This window comes from Chrysemys picta, chromosome 3 (assembly GCF_011386835.1).
Source record: "Chrysemys picta bellii isolate R12L10 chromosome 3, ASM1138683v2, whole genome shotgun sequence".
In the NCBI taxonomy this organism is placed as follows: domain Eukaryota; kingdom Metazoa; phylum Chordata; order Testudines; family Emydidae; genus Chrysemys; species Chrysemys picta.
In genome coordinates this window covers 172,741,938-172,757,867 of record NC_088793.1, presented here as the reverse complement: position 1 = coordinate 172,757,867, position 15,930 = coordinate 172,741,938, and the positions used below count along the sequence as shown (strand labels likewise).

The window sequence follows — 15,930 nt, the reverse complement described above, 5'->3', positions numbered from 1 at the left end:
TGGCCCCCATACTGACACTTCTCATGATAAGATCTTGTTCTCAGTTGCTTATCACTTTGCCAAACTTTACTCATTTGGACTGAAATTTCCCATGCTGGATGTCTGCCTCAAGCTGAATGTTTTTGAAAATTTCAGCCAAAATGGTTCCCATTTCCAAGAATGAAGCTGGGGGAAAATATGTGGTTTTGCCAGTGTTTAAAAAAAAATTCTTGAGACCTTTTCTTTAAAATGCTCTAATGCCCCCATGCTTTGCAGCAGGGACTTTTTTTTTGGCAGGATGGAGGGGTTGTGCCTTTTGCCGTCCCTGTGAAAATCACCCCAAATGTGGCCAAGTTATAAGCCTTTGAAAAATCGCAGTTCACACATACTCAGAAGATTGCTAGAGATTGCAGCTTAAAACTCAGAAGATTCTGTCCCCATTGGGCATGCTGCTGCAGCCTCTCAGAGCTCTGAGTGCTGACCAGATTATGCATGCATCATCCACACAGTGATGAGCATATTCCAGCCCAGAGCTATGGGGGCTCAGAATGATTTTCTAACCTGATCTCAGCTGCTCTAGTGCTGAGTGTTGAGAAAATAAACTAGGACAAGGAGCCAAGGAGGACATGGGAGCAGACCAAGCTTGGATGAGGAACCCAGGGAGGCAGACTGGGACTGGGAGGCAGTGGGGGGGGAGGAAGAGAGAGATTGGATGAGGAGCCAGGAGAAGAGATCAGGGACTAGGCTGGGCAAAGAGACTTGGGTACAAGGAGTTGGGGGGAGGGGAGATTGGAACTGGGCTGATAAGGAGATCTGTACTGAGCTGTGAGGGAAATTGGGGCTTGGCCAGTGAGCCTGGAGGGGACACTAGGCCTGGTTGGGCAAGTCGACTGGGACTGGGATGAGATGCTTGAGGAGTGGAGACAAGGACTGAGTAGGCAAGAAGAATGGGTCTAGGACAAGGAATCTTGGGGGGGGGAGGGGAAATAGTATGTGAGCATACAATTAAAGAATGCATCATTGTGCATGTACACAGAGGGGCCAACTTAAGGTTCCACGGGCAATCTTAATTCTGGCATTTCCTAACTTCTGAATGCTTGACTTTGCAGCCTTAATAATGTTTTTAACAAAGTTTTGTGTGTGTATGCACATGCATACAAAAATATGGAACTAACATGTTGCCTTCCAACCATCCCTGTACTTGTATTTTGCATCCCTCTCTCTCACCCTTTGTCTTGTCTGTGAATACTGGAAGCTAGTCAGGCTTTCACCATGTGTTTGCACAGTGATTAGCCTGTAGGAACTACTGTACTATAAATAAATAACCCTATTTTACACCCTAATAACTATTTAGAAAATAAATTTTTGCCGTTTTTGAGAACAGACCAGCATAATATGGCAAAATATTTTTATTTTGAGGCAGGCGTGAAACTATTTGATTTAAATTTTTACTGCACCAGATTTATTTTATTTTCTAGGAGAACAAAATCATAATCAGTTCATGTTAAATGTCTTCCTTTTTTTAAAGGGGGAAAATAAAACAAGTGTAAAATGCAAAAGCAAATCACCTCTATTTAAAAAAATGGTCTCTAGCATTATTAAAATTATAAGACACCTCAAGAGACATCAAGACTGAGTCATAGGTCCAGAATTCCCGTTCTACTTGGTACTCAAAGTGTCTGCATTCAGTTAGTCACAGACATTCAAGGCTCAGATGTTGCATAGTAATTTAGATAGTGTCTTCTCTAGTCGGACACGCTCAATTTAACTAAAGCTCACAATGAATCTGAAACTGCATTGTCCCATACTTTAGAAGTGAGCCAGTTGAAGAGGAAAGAGAAGCCATAACAATGTAAATTAATGTTCAGGGAAAAATACAGATCAAGATCAAAGCATGTTGCAACTTAAGAATTCTCCGGGTAGTTCAAATATCTCATTAATTACATATTGAAGATTTGCCAAAAAGCAAAATTACTCCATATTTTATAGTTCAATAATGAATAGTTTATTGTGTTAGCAGTTGTCACCAGGGGTGTTGGTAAGTGCATACCTAGAACAAAGATCAAGATAGCAAACAAATCTTGAAGTACAAATGTTGCACCAATATTCATGTATAAAAATATGCAGCAATGATATGTATGTCTTACAAAAGAACCAAAACACGAGTTAATAAAGTTTAGTTACTATTTCAGAACATTTAGCAGAATAATTGAAAGGGACAGAGTACTAGCAGACTGAAACCTGTGATTACCTTAACCAGCATTTATTGTGAGGGTGGGGCATGGAAGAGGTGATACTTATTCCAAATCACCTAAGTGCTTTTGTCTGAGAGCTTTATGTTGCTACTTCCTCCCAGTTGTATTATTTTTCCAGTCACTGAGGATTACATTCCATAAGAACATATGACTCACTGTGACCTTGTACTAATATTCCCACATTTCATTTTAACACCAGTTCATCATTACAAGTTGTTAGAGTTATTGCACAATACTAGGTCCTTATCTGGATAAAGGAACTTATCCAGAATGCAGTTCCATTAATTACAATGGAAGAGTGAACTAGTTGGAATTAATTAAAATCAGTTCATCCTTCAAAGACTGTCTGAGGACCGTTTGCTGATAATACTTTATTTAATCACATCAGTTGCACTACTGTTCTATTATGCAGTGTTAGTGATTTGTGATGTTCTTGAAAAATATGGGAGAATATTTAAAAGGCAAGTGTACTTGCTCAGCCCTGGAATCTGAAAATTCAAAATGTTGAAAAGAAGTTTGACATTAATAAATAATGAAATGTAATTAAAAACCAACTATAATTATAAATACCATTTCTGAGTTTAGTGATGTTAATGGGCATCTTGCTGAAAGTTGGTGGTGTTTGACACTTATAGTATTACACTGTAGGAAAGCCTATATTCTGCTTTATTACTTTTAAAGATTCAAGATTTTTTTCCTGATTATACTAGTATTGAAGCAGAAAGGAAACTTGTGTAGTCTCTTGCATTGAGCTCCCACAGTGCCCATGTTGTAAATGTTATTCAAATAATGAGGCTTCCACTTCTTTTTCCAAAGACTATTCCAAGGTCTACGGTCCTGTTTGTACTAGAGAAGCTAGACAACTTCATGTGGTCCCCCTAGCATGTATGCAACAGCCTCTCACCCACACTCCTCACAGTGCACCAGCATTGCACCTACAGTTTTTAGATTAGTCTTGCTTAAGCAAGTCTCACCATGGTGTGCCCTCTACCACGTCAGTCTCCAGCATTGCAGTGGCAATGTGGATGGTGACTATTAGTGTAATAGCCTCAGTGGTACAAACAGTACTCTCACTACCATGTGCACCAGTCACTGCTGTTTCAGACAGGAAGATTTTCCTAATTTTTTTTTATAGCCTATGTGTTCCTTTTCTTAATTGTAGCCTCTCATTCCATAGGGCTTAAAGTTGAACTTCAGAGAGAAAGGTCCAGAAGTAACCAAGGGAGAGTAGAGGAGGGTAGAGATCAGAGACTAGGATGGTGGGTGCATAATGGATGTTTGGGTGCAATCAAGGGACAAAAGTGAGAAGACAGTGGACCCTGAGGGAAAGGAAAAGTAGCAAGAGGGCATAGGGAGTGGAGCATGAGTGATTTTTCCCCTTCCAGCTCCCTCAATTTGCCCCTTGCTCTTCACCAAGTATATTTAATTCCAAGGAGATTTCCAAATGCCTCTACTTTTGAAGGAAGGTAAATACTTGAAAATGTTGTGGGGATGGCAAAGGGAGGAGTTATTTCTTCCTTCACACTGAGGCAGGATGATGACTGGTCTTTGTATTTGGGATTTTTTGTTTTGGCAGCAATGGAACTGGCCAGCACCAAGCGCTTAAGAATTTTGTTGTAAGTAGCAGCTACTTAACACACACAAGAAGAAAAACCAGCAACATATATGGCTGCTTCAGAGCTGTAGAATTCTGCCATTTTTTCTCTTTCACAATAGTTCATTCTCTACTCCAAGCTTGGTATTGAACTTATTGAACCAGAAGATCCCAAGGAAAAAAATTTTTTTACATTGAGAGTAGGTCTAAACTTGTGGCAGCATATAGAGTATGGGCACTGCATGAGGAGCTAGCACAGGTAAAAACAGCAGTGTAGATGGTGAGGCATGGCTTAGGCAAATAGAGTAGAGCGCCCTACAAGCCTGAACCCTAGAGCATATACTCTACACAGGCTCTCTGCAAGCCCAGCCATTGCCTTCCATGTCTATACTATGAACAGTGTGGTGCCATGCTGCCCTGCTGATGGCGCCTTTCCCAGCCATGAGGGAGACAGCAGGGAACGGTTCTGGCAAAGGGAAGGCAGTGGGGAAAGGCTCCGGCAGCTCCCTGCTGCCAGAGACTTGTCCTGCTGCCTCCACACTACCAGAGCCCTTCACAGTGATGTGTAGCTGCACACAGTAATGAATGTGGACACAGCCTTTTACTGCGCACAAACCTACATGCCACTGCAATTGTAGAGAAGATCTTAGCTACTCTTCAGTTCCTTTACCCTCTTTTTTTGTATTGCATTGGCATAGCCCCCACAAAATAAAGTTTCCTGGTAAAGTGACATTTAGTAAAAAGATCTTAGTTGTCATTAATATTTATTGAGGAGAATTCATCTCTCCAAGAGAACATCCTCTTTCATCTCCATTGTTTTAGTTTTAATTTTTCTTCAATTTACTGCTTGATACATTTGTTGAGCTGATGTGGGTGAGGATATGGTTTATTGGTGATGTTCTCCTTTAGGAGATTTTCCTTAACTTCCATGCTAAACAGACTTGGAAATACCTTTGGGTGCCAGATGTATTTCTTCAGAGACAAAGTCTACCAACCGACATTGCTCCTGACTCTGTTCTCCTCCCAGAAGCAATAGGGGTTTTGCCTGGGTCAAGAGCACAGAATCACATCTTTCATGGAGTTAAACCCAGATCTACATAAGTACTTAGGCGTCTAAACCACAGACTTAGGCACCTATGTCTAGGGTCGAGGTGCCAAAGTCCCAGGTTTTGCTCCACAATGATCCAGAAAACTCCTGCCAAGCCCAGTAGGCACCTAAACTCATTAGGTTACTATGTTTCAGCCTCTCGATTACACGTACTGCTGCCTCTCTTTACGTGTCTGGACACCTATCTCCCACCTAAGTGGTGCTTTCCCGTTTGTGGATCCCTAAACAGAGATAGGGCCTGGTTGTGCATTGCTAAAAGGGGAAAAAGAGAGAGGCACCTCCATGCAGCCTGGGCTAGGCACCTATCTTGGAGAGAGAAGTTAGGGCTTAGCGCACACCCCCTGCTGTCAGCATCGCCCATTGGCTAGCTTAGATGGCTCCCCACCTAGCGTGCTGGCTTTTGAGCCTATCTCTCCCCACTCAGCTTTGTGGCTCAGTATTGTTCCTGGGTTTTTCTAGGTGCCTAAAAGTTAGGTGCCATGACACTCAGCATTGCAACACTTAGGTCCCTTTGTCAATCCCACCTCTAGTGATTACTTAAAAACTTGAGGCTTTAATAACCTTATGTAAATCATGTTGTCCTCCATTATTTTATTCATGTGCACAGTTAGGTAATTTGAATATAAAGAGGTTGAGGTATCCTCTTCAGGTACCAGGTAACTAACTTGATCTCTTTTCCATGTTCTCATATAACAGAGTTATTGATTTATTAAGCACCACCCTTTACATGTGTAATTAGAGTATTAAAAGCCTAGTTTGTTTTGTGCAGTTTGCAGTAAGTGAAATGCCCATTTATACAAATCTTTAACAAGAATTAATCTGTGGTTAATGTAAAATAAAATCAACTTGTCCTAAAACATATTTTATTGTATTTGCACTTATAATATAGGCTACCCTATTTAAAAAAGTAGATGAATCAAGGCCTTAAATGGAATAGCTATCACTTAAAGAAAAGTATTAAAGGATTAAAAACAGCTGTTGGAAGCCTGAAACGAAAGGGACACCCTCAACTTGAAATTTAGTCAATTAAAAAATAAGAGTAAAAGGTACTTTTCAGGTACTGCCTCTGTCCCCAGGTTAAATTGTCACTTCTCATATTTCTGCTAATAGTCACAATCTTTCTAAAAATATTACATCATTTGTGATTTTATGAACCCCCTGACCCTGCAAAGACTTTAACAAATGCTTAACTTTACTCACTGTGAGTAATCCCATTGAGGCCAATGGAACTACTCACAGTGTATAAAGCTAAGCAGATCCTTAAATCTTTGCAGGATCGGGGCCACAGATAGTAATTCAGGTTTAAACTTTTTGTTTTGCAGTATCACCCACAATGTTCTAGGAACTCGGTATACACATATACACAGGAAAACATAGTCCTTGGCCTAAGGAGCTTACACTGTAAGAAGTCAAGCAGTATACCGAGATGGGAAGGAAGGATATAATCAAGATGTAGAATTATATACTCCTTAATGTAAAGAAAAAAAATTAAATGCAAACACTTCAACTATAACTACCCCTCAAACTGTGCTTTATTAGCTAACCAATTTTTTGTAGGTGACACGGAAGAGTTGGGACTTGCTTTCCCTCTTCTTGGAGCCAGATCTTCAACTGTGCCCAACTCTCACTGGATGCAGCTGTGTGTGTGTGTGTGTGTGTGTGGGGGGGGGGGGGGGGGGGGGGGGGGGAAGGGAGCCAAAAGGGAATTGCATTTGGCTCCCCAACTTAGGGGCCAATTCTAAACCAGCCCTGGTGTAACAAAGCCATGTCTGTGCTACAGGCTTCTGCCAGTATATCTGTGTCAGTCAGGTGTGTTATTCCTGACCAACATAATTGGGTCACCAAAAGCCACTAGTGTAGATGCAGCTACACTGGCAAAACTGGTATATTTTATATCAGTGTGGGGAGGGGATAAGCTATACCGGCACCGCTGGGCTTTTATCGGCATAAACTGGATCCACATTAGGAGCGCTTTGCTGGCACAATATATCAATATGCTTAAAACATTAAAGCACTCCTACTGTAAATCTGGCCATAGAGAAGCTTAAGGTAAAGCATAAGGGCTGCTTTCATGTTGCTGGCTGGATATGGTCCCTATGGAACCTGCCAGAGATTGCCAGAGTGTATTGTGCTCCACCCATGGCCCTGACACTCCCATCCATGCTCCAACACATCCCCCCATCCTGGGGGTTGCAAGTGTCATCAGAGTTGTCTGACTGAAACCTTGCTGGGGATTCCTTCCAGCTGGGGGGAGTGTGTGTGGGGGGGAATGTCTCCTTTCCATTCCCTTAGCTCCATCTGAAGAACACAAAGGGCCCAGAGCTGTGGGACAGAAACTAGTCACTAATGTTATAAATCAGCTTTAAAGTAGCAACTTGGTTTCCTATATTTTTGTTAGGCCCACGTATGACCAATATAATACAGTGTCCTTTTTAATGAAATGGTGTCTGTTAGCACAAGACTCAGAATTGTTTTGGTTTTTTTTTTTTTTTTTTTTTGAATTTTGAATTTAAATGCAATTCACAGTTTGTGTTTGGCAAGAAGGGTTTCCCATTCACAGAATTTGGGAGTAAGCAAAAAGGAGCAGCTTTAAATGGAACAGCACAATAAACAAATTCTTAGGTATATGTTTAATTTGAATTGTATTTGTCTTTTAAACTATGTTAATCTCCATGTTCATATTGCAACTATTTCTTTATTTCAGTAAGTAGACTGTATTAACCTATGTCCTTATTCTGTTCTAAATTTAGAACAAATAGGTGAATAAAAAAATAGGTGTTACTCGTTTTCAGAACCTGTGAGATTCTCCATGTTTCTCTTTAATAAATACTTTTAGCAGCCAAATGGCATTCGGGAAGTATTGGTTTTCTCCTGACTACCGAGGTACAGTTTTCTTTGTGAAAGGTGATAAAGGCAAGTGGTAAATGTCCTAAGTTCATCCCCTCTAGAATTTCTGCTGTCTGCAATTATTTCCTAACAAACCCCTTTTCAAAGCAAGTCTGGTATGTAGAGGGTAGATATTTTTAATACATCTATCTGCTGCTGTGAGAGCTAGAAGATTTTCTTTCTTCCATGTTCAAAGAGTGAGTTTTAAACAGTTACGTGATAAATATATTTTTGTGTGTCTTATGGCGAAAGAATTTCAAGTAATTATTTTGTTCATGAAGCATATTTACTGCACAGGACTGAATAAACCGAGTTGTGAACTTTTTTAATTATGGTAAGATGAGACCTTTAAAGCAACACTGAGTATCACTATGCTTTGTAGACCAAGACTAGAAAAAATATGTGCAAGAACCTCCAACAAGTTTTGAACACTTTGTTTTGAAATACTGTTATACTTCGACTTTTTTTTAAACTTGATGTCAAGGAAAGGCCTCTCTTAAAAAGTTGTTATGAACAAGTACAGCTACAAACCAGAGATTCAGGCAATGAAATGGAAACCAGATGATTTAGTTGCATGTAATATGGGGAAAGATAATTCTCTAGAGGACTAAAATGATCTAATCTCCTTTGATTGTATAAAACATTATAAAAGGAATCTGCTTACAGAATAGATTTTACATAAATGGTCTTTTTTTAAAAAGGGAACTTCCTAATTTATAAATGAATTTGAAATGACAGAGTACAGTAAACTTAGCACATTTTCAAACAACAATTCCAGGCCAACATTCTGGGGGTGCTAAGACAAAAGTTAGTAATTTTCTCTCTCTCTCTCTCTCTCTCGTCTGTCTTCTGTTTTTAACCTTTGCTATGTTCAAAAGGACTGTCAGGCTGAAGCAGTGACTCTGGAGAATAAGTCAGGGCTATGGACCTTCTTGGGTTTTTACCTGCTGCTTGTTCTATAATTTGGGTGTTTTTCTTCTCCCATTTTACCAATGCATATATTTGCCATCTCTCTTCCTATATCCACATCTGGAAAAGCCATCAAAGGGCTTCATGTAAGCAGGTTCTCTCTATATATTGCATGGCTGTAGAATTGTGCTCCAGCTTTCCAGACTCTCTTCCCTAGCCCACTAGGTCAATGGAATTTCTTTCCCTTAAAGACGTTGCCTATTTTGTGATGTGTACACACACACAAAATATTAGATACATGTCTGTCTGCAGCAATACGACACTGGGTTGTGATTTCATGTTATATGATGAGAATAGGGTTAGCCCTGTTCAGTATATAGAGAAGAGCTACAAAGAAAACTTGGGATGCTGCAAACAGTGTTACTAGTGAGTCAGGAGTTGGTGATTTCCTTTGTGTGAATACTGAATCAATGCACCAGTGTGGTACGAGGGACATTGTGCTGCTGAAGCTGCCATTTTTGGGATGAGATGTTAAACTGAAAACCTGACCTGTCATACACTAAAAAGAGAGGCATGTATCATGTTGTGTTTAAGGTACTGAAGTGAGACTCAGTATATCTGGATTCAATCCCCAGATTTGCCATCGTTTCACTATGTGAACTTCATTAATTCAATCTCTCGCTTCAGTAAAATGAGGATGATAATATTACCCTACTTTACAGGGCATTTGTGAGACACTGAGTTACTAGGATGGCATAATAACCATGTAATTATTTACCTATCTAGATCCCATGGCATTTCTTACAAAAAGTAAAATTGGCTAAATTTCAGCTTGATTTATTGTATCCCATCTACCTAAAAATCCTCCTTTAATTTCATTCTCCTAAAACCTATTGTTGCTCTTGGATAGCACAATGTTGTTGTTTGTGAGCCCCAACAGGATTTTTATACTGAGCTCTAAATATTGAACCAATTAGTTCTATTTATATTTGCATTGAATGACCAATTTTCTTCTATAACTTGCACTATTCTACAAACTAAAGCTAAAATATTGTTTGACAATTACTCATGTAAAACCAATTAGGAAACAGTTTATAGACACATAACTCTAGTTTTTAATCTTTGTTCTCATAGTCTGTGTCCTGCCTTTTTTATTTTGCTTGTATTTTATCATTCTTTGTATGTATACTTTATTCTGCTGTACTCAATGGTTTCCCCCCCCCCCCAATTCTTAGTATAATACAAAAGTTTTAAAAGAGTATATTTTGAGGACACATAATAGGCTACCAGGAGAAATGTTCACATCTGGTGTGATCAAAGGACTTGTGGTATATGAATGTGTATGTGGGAGGTCTAATTCTTCCTTGGGTGGATTAACAAAGAAAACTCAAATCACTATAGTACTTATCCCTCCCCCTTTATGAAAATTTACTTCCTGAACATAGAAAAACATCTAATACCTTATTTTTATCTTCTATTTTTCATTTCAAGCGGTATTATTAATTCTTATGCTTTATCTTGTAACTACTAGTTTAAAGCACAGAGCATTCTGTGTATTTCAACCACTGAAGTGGCTTTATTTAACAAGATAATAATCTTGTTTATGACTGACATTTTTGCATGTTGTAACTTATACATGTCCTAGAGTTTTGAGAACTGATAAGTGATCATTTCAACACTTCTACAGTGAATGAGCCCATAGATCCTGCCCTTTATGGAATGCTTACATTGTTTGTTATGTTCATTAGTAGCCTCTTGCAGTCTGACTCTTCAGATTCAGTTCCTGCTATTTTATTTTTCATTAGTAGTAGTAAGTTGAATGACTATATAAGTATAAAATATCTAAATGATGCAGACAACTGGTTCTGAACAACATTGTTTACAATGTGAGAGGCTTATAATACTGGGTCATTGAATCACTTTCGTTAGGACTCTACATTCACATTACTCTGAATTCTGAACACCATATTAAGTAATATATAGTATAAGGCTAATTGAAGTCAGTGATGTTTGTCTATTACCTATGAACCTTAAATACTTCAGTGAAAACTATGTAAATTCTTTTAAAGTTACCTATAAAGAGAGTTGTATTCTTCCTCTTTATGCATGCACAGAACATCAATTATTGTCCTTTTACTTTGCACTTATGTAGTACTAGTCATCTTCAAAGCATTTTACACATATTTAGTCATTGATCTACTCTATGCCAGATTTTCAAGTTGCTATGTATACCTATGATCTCAATATGAGAAATTATACAGATGAGTGATGGATAAAATAACAGCAAAAATACTTCAATAATCTAGTTCCTGTACATCAGTGTCTGTAATTATTAATGTTAATAGTTCAGTTAATTAGGGTAATAGAACATATGCTATCTTGGGGTAGTGAGTAAAGAAAGGGTGGATTGATTGAATGAATGCAACGGGACATATAGTCAGTCCCAAAAAGAAGTGATCAACATCAGTGCTTGGGGTATCCTACTGACCCCCAGGATCTGATTTGGATATGGATAGAGACTTCTTTACTGTTTTTAATTAAATAAATCCTACTGGGAAATGTGTGATTATGGGAGACTTTAACTTCCCAGGCAGAGATTGGAGGACAAGTGCTACTAAAAATAGTAGGACCCATATTTTCTTGGATGTGATAGCTGACAGGTTTCTTCACCAAATAGTCGTCAAGGTGATGCCATTTTAGATTTGGTATTGGTGAGTAGTGAAGACCTCACAGAAGAACTGGCTGTAGCGGACAACCTTGGTTCTTCGAGTGCTTGCTTATGTCCATTCCATTGTAGGTGTGTGTGCTTGCCACATACACTAGTGCCAGAAGTTTTTCCCTCAGTGGTATCCGTAGGGGACTGGCTCTGGCGCCCTCTGGAGTGGCATGCGTATGCACTGGTATAAAGGGCGCCGCTGACTCCCCCCACCCTCAGTTCCTCCTTACTGCCAGTGACAGTGCTGGAACATCTTGCATCAGCAAGCTTACTCTTCTCAACTGTGCCAAGTTGTGAACTTTCTGTTTATAGTTGTTAGAAATTCGTTAGTTTTATAGTTCCCTTAGTGTAGATTTAGTGTTAGTTTGTTAGACCCAAACGGGACTTAGCATAGGGGTGGGGCATGCCCCAGTCCCCAGGCTTCAAACATGGTGATTGTTGCAAGAAATCCATGACAGTCAGCGATCCCCATAGAAGCTGTCTGAAGTGCTTAGGGGAAACCCACGTGAGCGACAAATGTCACATTTGCAAGAGCTCCAGACTGCAAACCAAAAAGGAGCGGGACATTTGTCTCTGAGCAGGGCCGTCCCTGCCCATACGCAAAGTACACAGCTGCGTAGGGCACCAGGAAATTTGGAGCACCACATTTCCTGGTGCCCTGCGCAGCTGCGTGCTGCTCCAGCCCCTGCTCCACCTCTTCCCAATGGCCCCCGCCCCTGCTCCACCCCAACCCCGCCTCTTCCCACACCTGCCCTGCCTCTTCCTGCCCCCACTCCACCCCTTCTCCAAAGCCCCCGCCCCCAATCCCCTGAGGTCTGCTGCAGGGTGGGGCGCAGTAAGTAGAGCGACCCAGCCCCAGCCTGCTCCGCTCCGCCGGTGAGTGCTGGGGGGCGGTTCCCCTCTGCCTCCCAAGGCTGGGAGCCAGGGGAGCAGATCGGAGTGGGCTGTGGCCGTGGGGCAGTTGCATAGGGCACCAAAATGGCTAGGGATGGCCCTGTCTCCGAGTGCTCCTTATGGAGTTGGCCCTGGCACCGGCCTCAGAGCTGACCAGATAGAACTCTGCTCCTAGCACTGCGGCCTCAGTGCTGAGCACTGGCTTCAGACCGGCGCCGATCCCCATCCCTGGTACCAGCTAAAAAGTAAAGAAAGGCCAAGCGGGGGTGATCGCCTATGTCCCATAAAGGGAAGGAGAGGACCGGAGAAGAGCAAAGGCCTGTGAAGGGCAGTTCTTCCCCTCCAGATGGTGACCAGGCTCTGACTCCCGCTGAGTGGTTGGGCCCACTCAAAGATCCACCCGCCACCCTGGGGAGCAGCAAAGGCACTTGGCACATGGCGGTGCTGTCCACGCCTGAGGCCTTTCAGGCCACTAAGGACATTCTGTCCCTGCTGATGCCGCCCACGCCGGCCACTGAGGTTCCCCGTTCAAGGGGTAAACCAACCTTGGGACCCTTTCAATGGTCCCCATCAGTGTTTCTCGCAGCAGGGGGCGCCCTGTTAGCACTCGCCCAAACAGCACCACTAGCCCCCAGATGCGGGTCAGATTGCCTGTCAGAGTACCCAGCGTACATCCCTGGACTCCAGGCAGTGTTCCTCGGGCTCGAGGTGGTGATCGCCAATGGGCTGGCGCAGACCTGCAGGAGTGGCACCAGTTCCACATGGGAAATTATTAGTTAAATTGGAGAAGATGGGGATTAATATAAGAATTGAAAGGTAGAGAAGGAACTGGCTAAAGGGGAGATTACAACAGATCATACTGAAAGGTGAACTGTCAGGCTGGAAGGAGGTTACTAGTGGAGTTTCTCAGGGATTGGTCTTGGAACCAGTCTTGTTCAAATTTTTATTACTGACCTTGGCACAAAAAGTGGTAGTGTGCTAAATAAAATTTGCGGATGACACAAAGTTGGGAGGTATTGCCAATACAGAGGAGGACTGGAATATCATACAAGAAGATCTGGACAACCTTGAAAACTGGAGTAATAGAAATGGGATGAAATTGAATAGTGCAAAGTGCAAGGTCATGCGCTTATGAACTAACAACAAGAATTTTTGCTACAAGCTGGGGAGTTTCAGTTGGAAGCAACAAAGAAGGAGAAAGGCCTCAGTGTATTGGTTGATCACTGGATGATTATGAGCCAGCGATATGTGAAAAAGGCTAACACAATCCTAGGGTTCATCAGGCGAGGTTTATCCAGTAAAGATAGGGAAGTGTGTTAGTACCATTATATGAGGCACTGGTGAGACCTCTTCTGGAATACTGTGTGCCATTCTGGTCTCCCATGTTTAAGAAAGATGAATTCAAACTGGAACAGGTGCAGAGAAGGGCTGTTAGGATGATCAGAGGAATGGAAAACCTACCTTATGCGAAGATATTCAGTGAGCTTGGCTTGTTTAGCCTAGCCAAACACAGGCTGGGGGGAGACATGATTACTCTCTATAAATAATAATAATTAATGGAGATATCCCCTCTCCAAGAACTGGAAGGGTCATCGAGTCCAGCCCCCTGCCTTCACTAGCAGGACCAAGTACTGATTTTGCCCCAGATCCCCAAGTGACCCCCTCAAGGATTGAACTCACAACCCTGGGTTTAGCAGGCCAATGCGCAAACCACTGAGCTATCCCTCCCCCCAAATACATCAGAGGGGTAAATACCAGGGAGGGAGAAGAGTTATTTCAGTTAAATGCCAATGTTGCCACAAGAACAAATTGATATAAATTGGCCATCAACAACTTTAGGTTGAAATTAGACAAAAGTTTCTAATCACCAGAGTAGTGAAGTTCTGGAACAGCCTTCCATGGGGATCAGTGGGGCAAAAACCTAACTGGCTTCAAGACTGAGCTTGATAAGTGTATAAAGGGGATGGTATGATGAGACTGCCTATGATGGTATACAGCTGATCTGCGACTGCTAGTAGCAAATATGCCCAGCAGCCAGTGATGGAGCACTAGATGGGGAGGGCTCTGAGTTACTACAGAGAATTCTTTCCCAGGTTCTTTCAAACTGTTGGGTCTTGACAAAATCCTTAGGGTCTAACTGACCTCTATATTTGAGGTTGGGAAAGAATTTTCCCCTGGGTCAGATTGGCAGAGACCCTGGAGGAGTTTCACTTTCCTCTGCAGCATGGGGAACAGCTCACTTGCAAGTTTAAACTAGAGTAAATGGTGGAATCTCTGTAACTTGAAATCTTTAGTTTAAATCATGATTTCAGGACTTCAGTAACTCAACCAGAGGTTATAGGTCTATTAAAGGAGTGCGTGGACAAGGTTTTGTGGTCTGCAATGTGTAAGGCCGTGGTGGGCAACCTGTGGCCCACAGGCCGCACGCGGCCCATCAGGGTTAGGGTGACCAGATAGCAAGTGTGAAAAATCGGGACTGGGGGTGGGAGGTAATAGGAGCCCATATAAAAAAAGCCCCAAATATCAGGACTGTCCCTATAAAATTGGGACATCTGGTCACCCTCATCAGGGTAATCTGCTGGCGGGCTGTGAGACAGTTTGTTTACATTGACCGTCCTCAGGCACAGCCTCCCACAGCTCCCAGTGGCCACGGTTCGCTGTTCCCAGCCAATGGGAGCTGCAGGAAGCAGCGGCCAGCATGTCCCATCTTCCCGCTTAGCCTCTTCTAAACTCTTAAGATGGAGAAGTTGCTGTTCTGTTCTCTTTCATCCCCTTTCCATATCACTGTACTCTCCCTTCACAAGAGAATTGGATAAGTACATGGTAGATTGGTCCATCAATTCTATTGGCCAAAATGATCAGGGACACAACCTGATGCTCTGGATGTCCCTAAACCTCTGACTGCTGGAAGCTGGGACTGGATGACAGGAGAATGGATCACGTAATAAATTGCCCTGTTCTGTTTACTCCTCTGAAGCATTTGGCACCAGCCACTGTAGGAAGACAAGATATTGGGCTAGATGGACCATTGGTCTGACCCAGTATGGCCATTCTTATGTTCACAGTCTCCTGTCCAGTCTCCCCTTTCAGTACCTTGCCCTATCCTGTCTAATATCATGCCCCTTCTCCCTCTCATTTCCTGTCAGGTCTCTATGCCCACAGTAGCCTTGCCTGCACCCTCACATTCCTTTGCCCAACAGTCTCATTGCTTTCTTTCCTTCCTTTGCATTTGTGTTTGCCTAGTCCTAGTGCAGATGTCAAACTCCATTGTGGATCTGTTGTTTAATTTGCATATCTGAAAATCAGCCATAAAGTAAGTTAAAAATACACAATAGAGATCCACGCTGCAGCTCAGAGGGAGTTGCTTCCAATGTTTTAGTCTTTTTCTGTCTGCATTTTTGTTCATTTTTAATCTCAACAATCCTTTTCCTTCACCAGACGAAATGAATCCTCAGAAAGAGGAAGTCAGTGCCAGCCTCCAAGTGTGACTGACTTTCTGGGTAGCTGTGATTACATCATTGCACCTTCCTTTGTCCTGGTAAAAAGGTGTCTAGGAGAATAGCATTACTTTAAAAATAAGCCCTTTGCA

The 15,930-nt window shown here is 42.0% G+C and overlaps 1 protein-coding gene across 7 annotated transcripts in view; it reads left to right on the top strand.

Annotated features, from left to right (window-relative positions):
- THADA (THADA armadillo repeat containing) overlaps nt 1-15,930 on the top strand; it is a 327,795-nt gene that overhangs the window by 308,225 nt on the left and 3,640 nt on the right. The gene's annotated exons all lie outside the window — the stretch shown is intronic.